Genomic DNA, 12,862 nt, shown 5'->3' with positions numbered 1-12,862 from the left:
CCTTCCCTCACCTGTCCTCCTCCCTCCACCTGTCCTCCTTCATCCACCTGTCCTCCTTCCTCCACCTGTCCTCCTTCCTCCACCTGTCCTCCTTCATCCACCTGTCCTCCTTCCTCCACCTGTCCTCCTTCATCCACCTGTCCTCCTTCCTCCACCTGTCCTCCTTCCTCCACCTGTCCTCCTTCATCCACCTGTCCTCCTTCATCCACCTGTCCTCCTTCATCCACCTGTCCTCCATCCTCGACCTGTCCTCCTTCCTCCACCTGTCCTCCTTCCTCCACCTGTCCTCCTTCATCCACCTGTCCTCCTTCCCTCACCTGTCCTCCTACCTCCACCTGTCCTCCATCCTCCACCTGTCCTCCATCCTCCATTTGTCCTCCTTCATCCACCTGTCCTCCTTCCTCCACCTGTCCTCCTTCCTCCACCTGTCCTCCTTCATCCACCTGTCTTCCTTCATCCACCTGTCCTCCTTCATCCACCTGTCCTACATCCTCCACCTGTCCTCCTTCATCCACTCCTTCCTCCACCTGTCCTCCTTCCTCCACCTGTCCTCCTCCCTCCTCTGTCCTCCTTCCCTCACCTGTCCTCCTTCCTCCACCTGTCCTCCTTCCTCCACCTGTCCTCCTTCATCCACCTGTCCTCCTTCCTCCACCTGTCCTCCTTCATCCACCTGTCCTCCTTCCTCCACCTGTCCTCCTTCATCCACCTGTCCTCCTTCATCCACCTGTCCTCCATCCTCGACCTGTCCTCCTTCCTCCACCTGTCCTCCTTCCTCCACCTGTCCTCCTTCATCCACCTGTCCTCCTTCCCTCACCTGTCCTCCTACCTCCATCTGTCCTCCATCCTCCACCTGTCCTCCATCCTCATTTGTCCTCCTTCATCCACCTGTCCTCCTTCCTCCACCTGTCCTCCTTCCTCCACCTGTCCTCCTTCATCCACCTGTCCTCCTTCCCTCACCTGTCCTCCTACCTCCACCTGTCCTCCATCCTCCATTTGTCCTCCATTTGTCCTCCTTCATCCACCTGTCCTCCTTCCTCCACCTGTCCTCCTTCCTCCACCTTTCCTCCTTCCTCCACCTGTCCTCCTTCCTCCACCTGTCCTCCTTCCTTCACCTGTCCTCCTTCATCCACCTGTCCTCCTTCATCCACCTGTCCTCCTTCCCTCACCTGTCCTCCTCCCTCCACCTGTCCTCCTTCATCCACCTGTCCTCCTTCCCTCACCTGTCCTCCTCCCTCCACCTGTCCTCCTTCATCCACCTGTCCTCCTTCCCTCACCTGTCCTCCTCCCTCCACCTGTCCTCCTTCCCTCACCTGTCCTACATCCTCCACCTGTCCTCCTTCATCCACCTGTCCTCCTTCCTCCACCTGTCCTCCTTCCTCCACCTGTCCTCCTTCATCCACCTGTCCTCCTTCCCTCACCTGTCCTCCTCCCTCCACCTGTCCTCCTTCCCTCACCTGTCCTACATCCTCCACCTGTCCTCCTTCATCCACCTGTCCTCCTTCCTCCACCTGTCCTCCTTCATCCACCTGTCCTCCTTCCTCCACCTGTCCTCCTTCATCCACCTGTCCTCCTTCCTCCACCTGTCCTCCTTCCTCCACCTGTCCTCCTTCATCCACCTGTCCTCCTTCCCTCACCTGTCCTCCTCCCTCCACCTGTCCTCCTTCCCTCACCTGTCCTCCTTCCCTCACCTGTCCTACATCCTCCACCTGTCCTCCTTCATCCACCTGTCCTCCTTCCTCCACCTGTCCTCCTTCCTCCACCTGTCCTCCTTCATCCACCTGTCCTCCTTCCCTCACCTGTCCTCCTCCCTCCACCTGTCCTCCTTCCCTCACCTGTCCTACATCCTCCACCTGTCCTCCTTCATCCACCTGTCCTCCTTCCTCCACCTGTCCTCCTTCATCCACCTGTCCTCCTTCCTCCACCTGTCCTCCTTCATCCACCTGTCCTCCTTCATCCACCTGTCCTCCTTCCTCCACCTGTCCTCCTTCATCCACCTGTCCTCCTTCCTCCACCTGTCCTCCTTCCTCCACCTGTCCTCCTTCATCCACCTGTCCTCCTTCATCCACCTGTCCTCCTTCATCCACCTGTCCTCCATCCTCGACCTGTCCTCCTTCCTCCACCTGTCCTCCTTCCTCCACCTGTCCTCCTTCATCCACCTGTCCTCCTTCCCTCACCTGTCCTCCTACCTCCACCTGTCCTCCATCCTCCACCTGTCCTCCATCCTCCATTTGTCCTCCTTCATCCACCTGTCCTCCTTCCTCCACCTGTCCTCCTTCCTCCACCTGTCCTCCTTCATCCACCTGTCTTCCTTCATCCACCTGTCCTCCTTCCTCCACCTGTCCTACATCCTCCACCTGTCCTCCTTCATCCACTCCTTCCTCCACCTGTCCTCCTTCCTCCACCTGTCCTCCTCCCTCCTCTGTCCTCCTTCCCTCATCTGTCCTCCTTCCTCCACCTGTCCTCCTTCCTCCACCTGTCCTCCTTCCTCCACCTGTCCTCCTTCCTCCACCTGTCCTCCTTCATCCACCTGTCCTCCTTCCTCCACCTGTCCTCCTTCCTCCACCTGTCCTCCTTCATCCACCTGTCCTCCATCCTCCACCTGTCCTCCATCCTCCATTTGTCCTCCTTCATCCACCTGTCCTCCTTCCTCCACCTGTCCTCCTTCCTCCACCTGTCCTCCTTCCTCCACCTGTCCTCCTTCATCCACCTGTCCTCCTTCCCTCACCTGTCCTCCTCCCTCCACCTGTCCTCCTTCCCTCACCTGTCCTCCTTCCCTCACCTGTCCTACATCCTCCACCTGTCCTCCTTCATCCACCTGTCCTCCTTCCTCCACCTGTCCTCCTTCCTCCACCTGTCCTCCTTCATCCACCTGTCCTCCTTCCCTCACCTGTCCTCCTCCCTCCACCTGTCCTCCTTCCCTCACCTGTCCTACATCCTCCACCTGTCCTCCTTCATCCACCTGTCCTCCTTCCTCCACCTGTCCTCCTTCATCCACCTGTCCTCCTTCCTCCACCTGTCCTCCTTCATCCACCTGTCCTCCTTCATCCACCTGTCCTCCTTCCTCCACCTGTCCTCCTTCATCCACCTGTCCTCCTTCCTCCACCTGTCCTCCTTCCTCCACCTGTCCTCCTTCATCCACCTGTCCTCCTTCATCCACCTGTCCTCCTTCATCCACCTGTCCTCCATCCTCGACCTGTCCTCCTTCCTCCACCTGTCCTCCTTCCTCCACCTGTCCTCCTTCATCCACCTGTCCTCCTTCCCTCACCTGTCCTCCTACCTCCACCTGTCCTCCATCCTCCACCTGTCCTCCATCCTCCATTTGTCCTCCTTCATCCACCTGTCCTCCTTCCTCCACCTGTCCTCCTTCCTCCACCTGTCCTCCTTCATCCACCTGTCTTCCTTCATCCACCTGTCCTCCTTCCTCCACCTGTCCTACATCCTCCACCTGTCCTCCTTCATCCACTCCTTCCTCCACCTGTCCTCCTTCCTCCACCTGTCCTCCTCCCTCCTCTGTCCTCCTTCCCTCATCTGTCCTCCTTCCTCCACCTGTCCTCCTTCCTCCACCTGTCCTCCTTCCTCCACCTGTCCTCCTTCCTCCACCTGTCCTCCTTCATCCACCTGTCCTCCTTCCTCCACCTGTCCTCCTTCCTCCACCTGTCCTCCTTCATCCACCTGTCCTCCTTCCTCCACCTGTCCTCCTTCCTCCACCTGTCCTCCTTCCTCCACCTGTCCTCCTTCCTCCACCTGTCCTCCTTCCTCCACCTGTCCTCCCTGAGTCAGGGCGGGGCTCAGATGAAGCAGTTTGATAAGTTGCAAACAACAACAATCAATATTTTATATTGATGTAACAAGATGATTTATTTCAAATGTAATTATAAATATTCTATTATAACAAATGAACTTTTAAAAAGAGTCAAAATAAAACAGACGTGAGACGTCTTATTTACAACTGTCTTCCACATCATCATCAGATGAGTCTCATTTACATATTCATCGTCGTTACTCTCACAAGTGACATCACCACCAGAGTCGTCATGACGACGAGCTGTTTGTATCAGAGCGACTTCTCTTCCTCCTCTGGAATGTTCCAGTGACATGAGTGAGTCACAGGGAGAGCGGGAGGAGCCACCGGGAGAGCGGGAGGAGCCACGGTGAGAGCGGGAGGAGCCACGGTGAGAGTGGGAGGAGCCACGGTGAGAGCGGGAGGAGCCACCGGGAGAGCGGGAGGAGCCACGGTGAGAGCGGGAGGAGCCACGGTGAGAGTGGGAGGAGCCACGGTGAGAGTGGGAGGAGCCACGGTGAGAGCGGGAGGAGCCACGGTGAGAGCGGGAGGAGCCACGGTGAGAGCGGGAGGAGCCACGGTGAGAGTGGGAGGAGCCACGGTGAGAGCGGGAGGAGCCACGGTGAGAGCGGGAGGAGCCACGGTGAGAGCGGGAGGAGCCACGGTGAGAGTGGGAGGAGCCACGGGGAGAGCGGGAGGAGCCACGGTGAGAGTGGGAGGAGCCACGGGGAAAGTGGGAGGAGCCACGGGGATCAATCAGTGTTTTTTTCGTTGACTAAAATATTTGTAGTTTTGTCAATGTCATATTTTTGAGAACTTTAATCTCATCATATGGAGTTGCTCTGTGGCATATGGACAGCACATGTGCCAGGCTCAAGTCCAGCTCTGGCATTACCTCATGTCTTTCCCTTTTCTCATCCCCATGTCATGCTCCACAGGACAAACATCCTTAGAACGCTTTAAAAAGAAAGAGAAAGGACTAAAGCTACAACTAAATGACAAAGTAGATATTTCCATGAGATAAAACTGAACTAAAACTAAAAACATGATGTCATTCATTGACTAAAACTCAGAACACCACGCAGCACTGACCACGCCCTCTCCAGAGGCCGCCGCCCTCTCCAGAGGCCGCCGCCCTCATTTTCCTCCCACACAAATAAAGTCACAGTCTTTCATTATCCTTGGATTTCCAAAGCTTTTCCACTCCTGATGGTTCCTCCAGCTCCAGCCTGGACGCCCTGAGCCACAGCTTTTTCCCACAAATCTTTGCTGAGTGTGCGTATTCCAGGAGCCACCTCATGGGCAGGGCTGGCAGGGCTGGCAGGGCTGGCAGGGCTGGCAGGGCTGACAGGGCTGGCAGGGCTGGCAGGGCTGGCAGGGCTGAAGCTACACAAACGCTGACTTAAGGCCGTTTTCTCCCATTACAACTTGTTCTGGCATCAGCTTCACTCACATCACTTTTCTGGTTTCCATGGAGACGTGCTCTGTCTGGAACGTTCCACAGAGAGAGCATAAAACCTTTGTCACCTCTTCACGAGTGGCAAGTTACAGGTCACATCTGTGGAGAGGCGAGCCCACTGCAAAAACACACATGGGGAGAGCGGGAGGAGCCACGGGGAGAGCGGGAGGAGCCACGGGGAGAGCGGGAGGAGCCACGGGGGGAGCGGGAGGAGCCACGGGGAGAGCGGGAGGAGCCACGGGGGGAGCGGGAGGAGCCACGGGGGGAGCGGGAGGAGCCACGGGGAGAGCGGGAGGAGCCACGGGGAGAGCGGGAGGAGCCACGGGGGGAGCGGGAGGAGCCACGGGGGGAGCGGGAGGAGCCACGGGGGGAGCGGGAGGAGCCACGGGGGGAGCGGGAGGAGCCACTGGACGAGTGGAAGGAGCCACCAGGACATGAACAATACAAAATGCTGGTGTGAAGACTGGACACATGTGGAGTGTGTCGTGTGCGAGGGTCTGTGTTCTGCCTTGTTCTTTCTGTCCTCTGATCCATGAGCCGGTCACTGCTGCAGAGGTCACCACGGCAACAGTGGAAGCTCAACGTTCAACTGACCAGAACAACTGACCGGAACAACTGACCAGAACAACTGACCAGAACAACTGACCAGAACAACTGACCGGAACAACTGACCAGAACAACTGACCAGAACAAGCCACAAAACGTTATTTTCTCACGTTGTTTTCTCGGCTCTTTCCCAGGAAACGTGACGTGTGCGTGGTCAGCGCCTCCATGTTTGTTTTCCTAGTTGTGCGTCTTCCATGGACTGGAGCGCGCTCTGGTGGTCATTCAGCAGAACACGGCCTCCACATCAGACACGAGACAGGGATTCTTCTGTTTGTCTTCTTTACGACACTTTCATAACTTTCACACATTTGCTCCGGAGCTGCTCAGGAGCTGCTCAGGAGCTGCTGCTCTGATCTGAAGCTCCATCTCTCCGTCATTGTGTCCTTGGGCAAGACACCTGAACCTCCTTGTCCCCAGTGCGTTCGCTGCATGAACGTGTGAACGGTTCTTTGAGGCTTTCATGTAGAAAAGTGCGTTATAAATGTGACCGTTTACTTTGCAGTTGGTTTGAGTCATATTTGTTGAACTAGTTTTGGTCACGATTGAACTGCATAAATCTGGTCAGGCTCTGAGAACATCCAAACCTCTTCTTGTTGTGCTGCTCAGTACTTTGTCTTTTACCCACTCTCACTTTTCCTTTTTTGCAGGAAAGTAAAGCGGGGATAATTGTGTCCGTGGCCTTCAGAGACGTGTTGGTTTGAGCAGGAGCCGCGCTAATGACACAAAAACACGGCGGCGATGCCACTTTCCACTGCTCACTGCTCTCGCCGCGCAGAGTCCAGTCCGAGCCGCGCAGAGTCCAGTCCGAGCCGCGCAGAGTCCAGTCCGAGCCGCGCAGAGTCCAGTCCGAGCCGTGCAGAGTCCAGTCCGAGCCGCGCAGAGTCCAGTCCGAGCCGCGCAGAGTCCAGTCCGAGCCGCGCAGAGTCCAGTCCGAGCCGCGCAGAGTCCAGTCCGAGCCGCGCAGAGTCCAGTCCGAGCCGCGCAGAGTCCAGTCCGAGCCGCGCAGAGTCCAGTCCGAGCCGCGCAGAGTCCAGTCTGAGCCGCGCAGAGTCCAGTCCGAGCCGCGCAGAGTCCAGTCCGAGCCGCGCAGAGTCCAGTCCGAGCCGCGCAGAGTCCAGTCTGAGCCGCGCAGAGTCCAGTCCGAGCCGCGCAGAGTCCAGTCCAACATGAAGCGTTCTGGGATCATAACCCGACATAACACACACCTCATTTTGTCTTGTTGGAAGAAAACTGAACATTATATTCAGCTTTTCCTCGTAAAGTCTGTATCAAGTTCACCTGAAATGTCCATCCAGCCAGATTTATGTGACAAAATGTGTTTTCTAAGTGTAATATAAACCATTTTGCACGAAAAAATGTTTTTTAATAAAAAGACAGCACTTATTTATTCAAAATGAGACAAGAATAACACATAAAAGAAGAGGACATTTTGCGAGTGTCTCCACTTGGGACAGAGGACCACCTCTTCTCTTGCCTGACCAGCCGTTCCCAACACAAACGACTTCTCCAAACTGTGTGAGGGCGGGGCTCGACTGCTGGAGGGCGGAGTTTAGAGCAGAGACAGAACCAATCACATAAAGCCAGAAGTGACACAAAAAACGCGGCCTCAGCGGATGTTACGTAGCCCATGTCAACAAGGCGTGTCCCGCGTTATCCGTCCTGACGCAGAAAATGTCTCCTGAATCGCAATGACGCCCTTCGTATAACCGCATCTAACGCACGTTCACGGGTCACGAGCCGGGTCACGAGCCGGGTCACGAGCCGGGTCACGGGCCGGGTCACGGGCCGGGTCACGAGCCGGGTCACGGGCCGGGTCACGGGCCGGGTCACGGGCCGGGTCACAGGCCGGGTCCGCCATCTTGAATGTTTTGAACGGGGGTGAAGAGCTACTTCAGCATCTCAGTGCGAGGCGTTCAAACCTGGGCCTGTGATTGGTCGGTAAATGGACGAGCGACGACTTCATTGGCTCTGACTCGGGGTCCAGCCCCTTACGCATTGGAACAGAATGTGGGCGGGGCCGGCGGGTTAAACTGTTGCCATGGAAACACAGCTGACATGTCTGACTCACAAACACATGGATGACAATAAATTGCACCGGGACAGACATTATGATGGACATTCAGCAAAATGGACTTATCTTTACGTCCTGTTCCCTCTTTGGTCTTTTTATGACATCATGTATTTCAGAATCAGAATTAATTATTAATTAATAATTATTGTCAATGACTTGCTTTGGTGATTCAGTGCAACATAAAACAACGATAAACAACTTCTATCAAATCAAAAGGTGAAACAATTTAAATTTGGTGTAGAATAAAGACAATTTAAAAAAGAACAACAATAAAAGGGCTAAAGTCCATTTCACTGTCACTGACCTGTACCTGTCACTGAGCTGTACCTGTCACTGACCTGTACCTGTCACTGACCTGTACCTGTCACTGAGCTGTACCTGTCACTGACCTGTACCTGTCACTGACCTGTACCTGTCACTGACCTGTACCTGTCACTGACCTGTACCTGTCACTGATCTGTACCTGTCGCTGACATGTCACTGACCTGTACCTGTCACTGAGCTGTACCTGTCACTGACCTGTACCTGTCACTGACCTGTACCTGTCACTGAGCTGTACCTGTCACTGACCTGTACCTGTCACTGACCTGTACCTGTCACTGAGCTGTACCTGTCACTGACCTGTACCTGTCACTGAGCTGTACCTGTCACTGACCTGTACCTGTCACTGACCTGTACCTGTCACTGAGCTGTACCTGTCACTGACCTGTACCTGTCACTGATCTGTACCTGTCACTGACCTGTACCTGTCACTGACCTGTACCTGTCACTGACCTGTACCTGTCACTGATCTGTACCTGTCACTGAGCTGTACCTGTCACTGATCTGTACCTGTCACTGATCTGTACCTGTCACTGAGCTGTACCTGTCACTGACCTGTACCTGTCACTGATCTGTACCTGTCACTGAGCTGTACCTGTCACTGACCTGTACCTGTCACTGACCTGTACCTGTCACTGATCTGTACCTGTCACTGAGCTGTACCTGTCACTGACCTGTACCTGTCACTGACCTGTACCTGTCACTGATCTGTACCTGTCGCTGACATGTCACTGACCTGTACCTGTCACTGAGCTGTACCTGTCACTGACCTGTACCTGTCACTGACCTGTACCTGTCACTGACCTGTACCTGTCACTGATCTGTACCTGTCGCTGACATGTCACTGACCTGTACCTGTCACTGACCTGTACCTGTCACTGAGCTGTACCTGTCACTGAGCTGTACCTGTCACTGACCTGTACCTGTCACTGACCTGTACCTGTCACTGACATGTCACTGACCTGTACCTGTCACTGACCTGTACCTGTCACTGACCTGTACCTGTCGCTGACATGTCACTGACCTGTACCTGTCACTGACCTGTACCTGTCACTGACCTGTACCTGTCGCTGACATGTCACTGACCTGTACCTGTCACTGACCTGTACCTGTCACTGACCTGTACCTGTCACTGACCTGTACCTGTCACTGACATGTCACTGACCTGTACCTGTCACTGACCTGTACCTGTCACTGACCTGTACCTGTCACTGAGCTGTACCTGTCACTGATCTGTACCTGTCACTGAGCTGTACCTGTCACTGATCTGTACCTGTCACTGACCTGTACCTGTCACTGATCTGTACCTGTCACTGAGCTGTACCTGTCACTGATCTGTACCTGTCGCTGACATGTCACTGACCTGTACCTGTCACTGAGCTGTACCTGTCACTGATCTGTACCTGTCGCTGACATGTCACTGACCTGTACCTGTCACTGAGCTGTACCTGTCACTGACCTGTACCTGTCACTGACCTGTACCTGTCACTGAGCTGTACCTGTCACTGACCTGTACCTGTCACTGACCTGTACCTGTCACTGATCTGTACCTGTCGCTGACATGTCACTGACCTGTACCTGTCACTGAGCTGTACCTGTCACTGACCTGTACCTGTCACTGACCTGTACCTGTCACTGACCTGTACCTGTCACTGAGCTGTACCTGTCACTGACCTGTACCTGTCACTGAGCTGTACCTGTCACTGACCTGTACCTGTCGCTGACATGTCACTGACCTGTACCTGTCACTGACCTGTACCTGTCACTGACCTGTACCTGTCACTGACCTGTACCTGTCACTGAGCTGTACCTGTCACTGACCTGTACCTGTCACTGACCTGTACCTGTCACTGAGCTGTACCTGTCACTGACCTGTACCTGTCGCTGACATGTCACTGACCTGTACCTGTCACTGACCTGTACCTGTCACTGACCTGTACCTGTCACTGACCTGTACCTGTCGCTGACCTGTACCTGTCACTGAGCTGTACCTGTCACTGACCTGTACCTGTCACTGACATGTCACTGACCTGTACCTGTCACTGATCTGTACCTGTCACTGACCTGTACCTGTCACTGACCTGTACCTGTCACTGACCTGTACCTGTCGCTGACCTGTACCTGTCACTGACCTGTACCTGTCACTGACCTGTACCTGTCGCTGACATGTCACTGACCTGTACCTGTCACTGACCTGTACCTGTCGCTGACCTGTACCTGTCACTGACATGTCACTGACCTGTACCTGTCACTGACCTGTACCTGTCACTGACCTGTACCTGTCACTGACATGTCACTGACCTGTACCTGTCACTGACCTGTACCTGTCACTGACCTGTCACTGACCTGTCGCTGACCTTTACCTGTCACTGACCTGTACCTGTCACTGACTTGTACCTGTCACTGACCTGTCGCTGACCTGTACCTGTCACTGACCTGTACCTGTTACTAACCTGTACCTGTCACTGACCTGTCGCTGACCTGAACCTGTCACTGACCTGTACCTGTCACTGACCTGTACCTGTCACTGACCTGTCGCTGACCTGTACCTGTCACTGACCTGTTGCTGACATGTACCTGTCACTGACCTGTACCTGTCACTGACCTGTCACTGACCTGTCGCTGACGTCACTGACCTGTCACTGATCTGTACCTGTCACTGACCTGTCAATGACCTGTACCTGACCTGTCGCTGACCTGTACCTGTCACTGACCTGTACCTGTCACTGACCTGTCACTGACCTGTCGCTGACCTGTCGCTGACCTGTCACTGACCTGTCACTGACCTGTTGCTGACCTGTCACTGACCTGTCATTGACCTGTCACTGACCTGTCACTGACCTGTACCTGTCACTGACCTGTACCTGTCACTGACCTGTCGCTGACATGTCACTGACCTGTCACTGACCTGTCACTGACCTGTACCTGTCACTGACCTGTTCCTGTCACTGACCTGTCGCTGACATGTCACTGACCTGTACCACAACCTGGCCCAACCACAAGGGGCGCTAGTATAAAAATGGCCGAACCACCAAGCCATTTCCGCTTCCTGCTCCGGCTGTGGACTGAAACGTCTGGTTATGAACTGTTGAAAACGTCTCGAAACTAACTGAAGCGGTTACAGATCATTCCAAGACTCAATGGTCAGGTTTTTTCCCCCCTGACACCCCCTGATTTTTATCCTCTGCAAGAGGTGGCGAGCGACCCATGTGAACCGAGAATCTGGATCACCCTTTGTTTTTCCCCGGATACGGACACCCTAAGTTGGAATATTTTTTTCGTTTCACTCGGAATATATTCACCTTTTTTTGAGATCCTACAAACTGAACTTAAGAACCCAAAGGAACAGACCTTTGCTGGGAACCTTTTTGTTGTTTTGAATATTTGTTTATATTTATTTATATTAATACAATTTATACAATTTATACTGCAACGTCCTCCTGTGTTACTTTTTTTCCCCACAAGCTCCTGTGGCCGAACTTAGTCACTTCTGACAGTCACATGCGTATTATTTTAAGTTAGTGTTACATGTCACTGACCTGTCACTGACCTGTACCTGTCACTGACCTGTCACTGACCTGTACCTGTCACTGACCTGTCACTGACCTGTCACTGACCTGTACCTGTCACTGACCTGTACCTGTCACTGACCTGTCACTGACCTGTCACTGACCTGTCACTGACCTGTACCTGTCACTGACCTGTACCTGTCACTGACCTGTACCTGTCACTGACCTGTACCTGTCACTGACCTGTCACTGACCTGTACCTGTCACTGACCTGTCACTGACCTGTCACTGACCTGTCACTGACCTGTACCTGTCACTGACCTGTACCTGTCACTGACCTGTCACTGACCTGTCACTGACCTGTACCTGTCACTGACCTGTCACTGACCTGTCACTGACCTGTACCTGTCACTGACCTGTACCTGTCACTGACCTGTCACTGACCTGTCACTGACCTGTCACTGACCTGTACCTGTCACTGACCTGTACCTGTCACTGACCTGTCACTGACCTGTCACTGACCTGTACCTGTCACTGACCTGTACCTGTCACTGACCTGTCACTGACCTGTCACTGACCTGTCACTGACCTGTCACTGACCTGTACCTGTCACTGACCTGTCACTGACCTGTACCTGTCACTGACCTGTCACTGACCTGTCGCTGACCTGTACCTGTCACTGACCTGTACCTGTCACTGACCTGTACCTGTCGCTGACATGTCACTGACCTGTACCTGTCACTGACCTGTACCTGTCACTGACCTGTCACTGACCTGTCACTGACCTGTACCTGTCACTGACCTGTACCCCTGTACCTGTCACTGACCTGTACCTGTCGCTGACATGTCACTGACCTGTCGCTGACCTGTACCTGTCACTGACCTGTACCTGTCACTGACCTGTACCTGTCGCTGACATGTCACTGACCTGTACCTGTCACTGACCTGTCACTGACCTGTACCTGTCACTGACCTGTCACTGACCTGTACCTGTCGCTGACATGTCACTGACCTGTACCTGTCACTGACCTGTCACTGACCTGTACCTGTCACTGACCTGTCACTGACATGTCACTGACCTGTACCTGTCACTGACCTGTACCTGTCGCTGACAT

Source organism: Eucyclogobius newberryi, unplaced genomic scaffold (genome assembly GCF_026437365.1).
Source record: "Eucyclogobius newberryi isolate DKJ021-1_F unplaced genomic scaffold, fEucNew1.0.hap1 SCAF_8, whole genome shotgun sequence".
Classification (NCBI taxonomy): domain Eukaryota; kingdom Metazoa; phylum Chordata; class Actinopteri; order Gobiiformes; family Gobiidae; genus Eucyclogobius; species Eucyclogobius newberryi.
The sequence above is the reverse complement of the archived record's forward strand: the minus strand, read 5'-3'. Positions refer to the sequence as shown.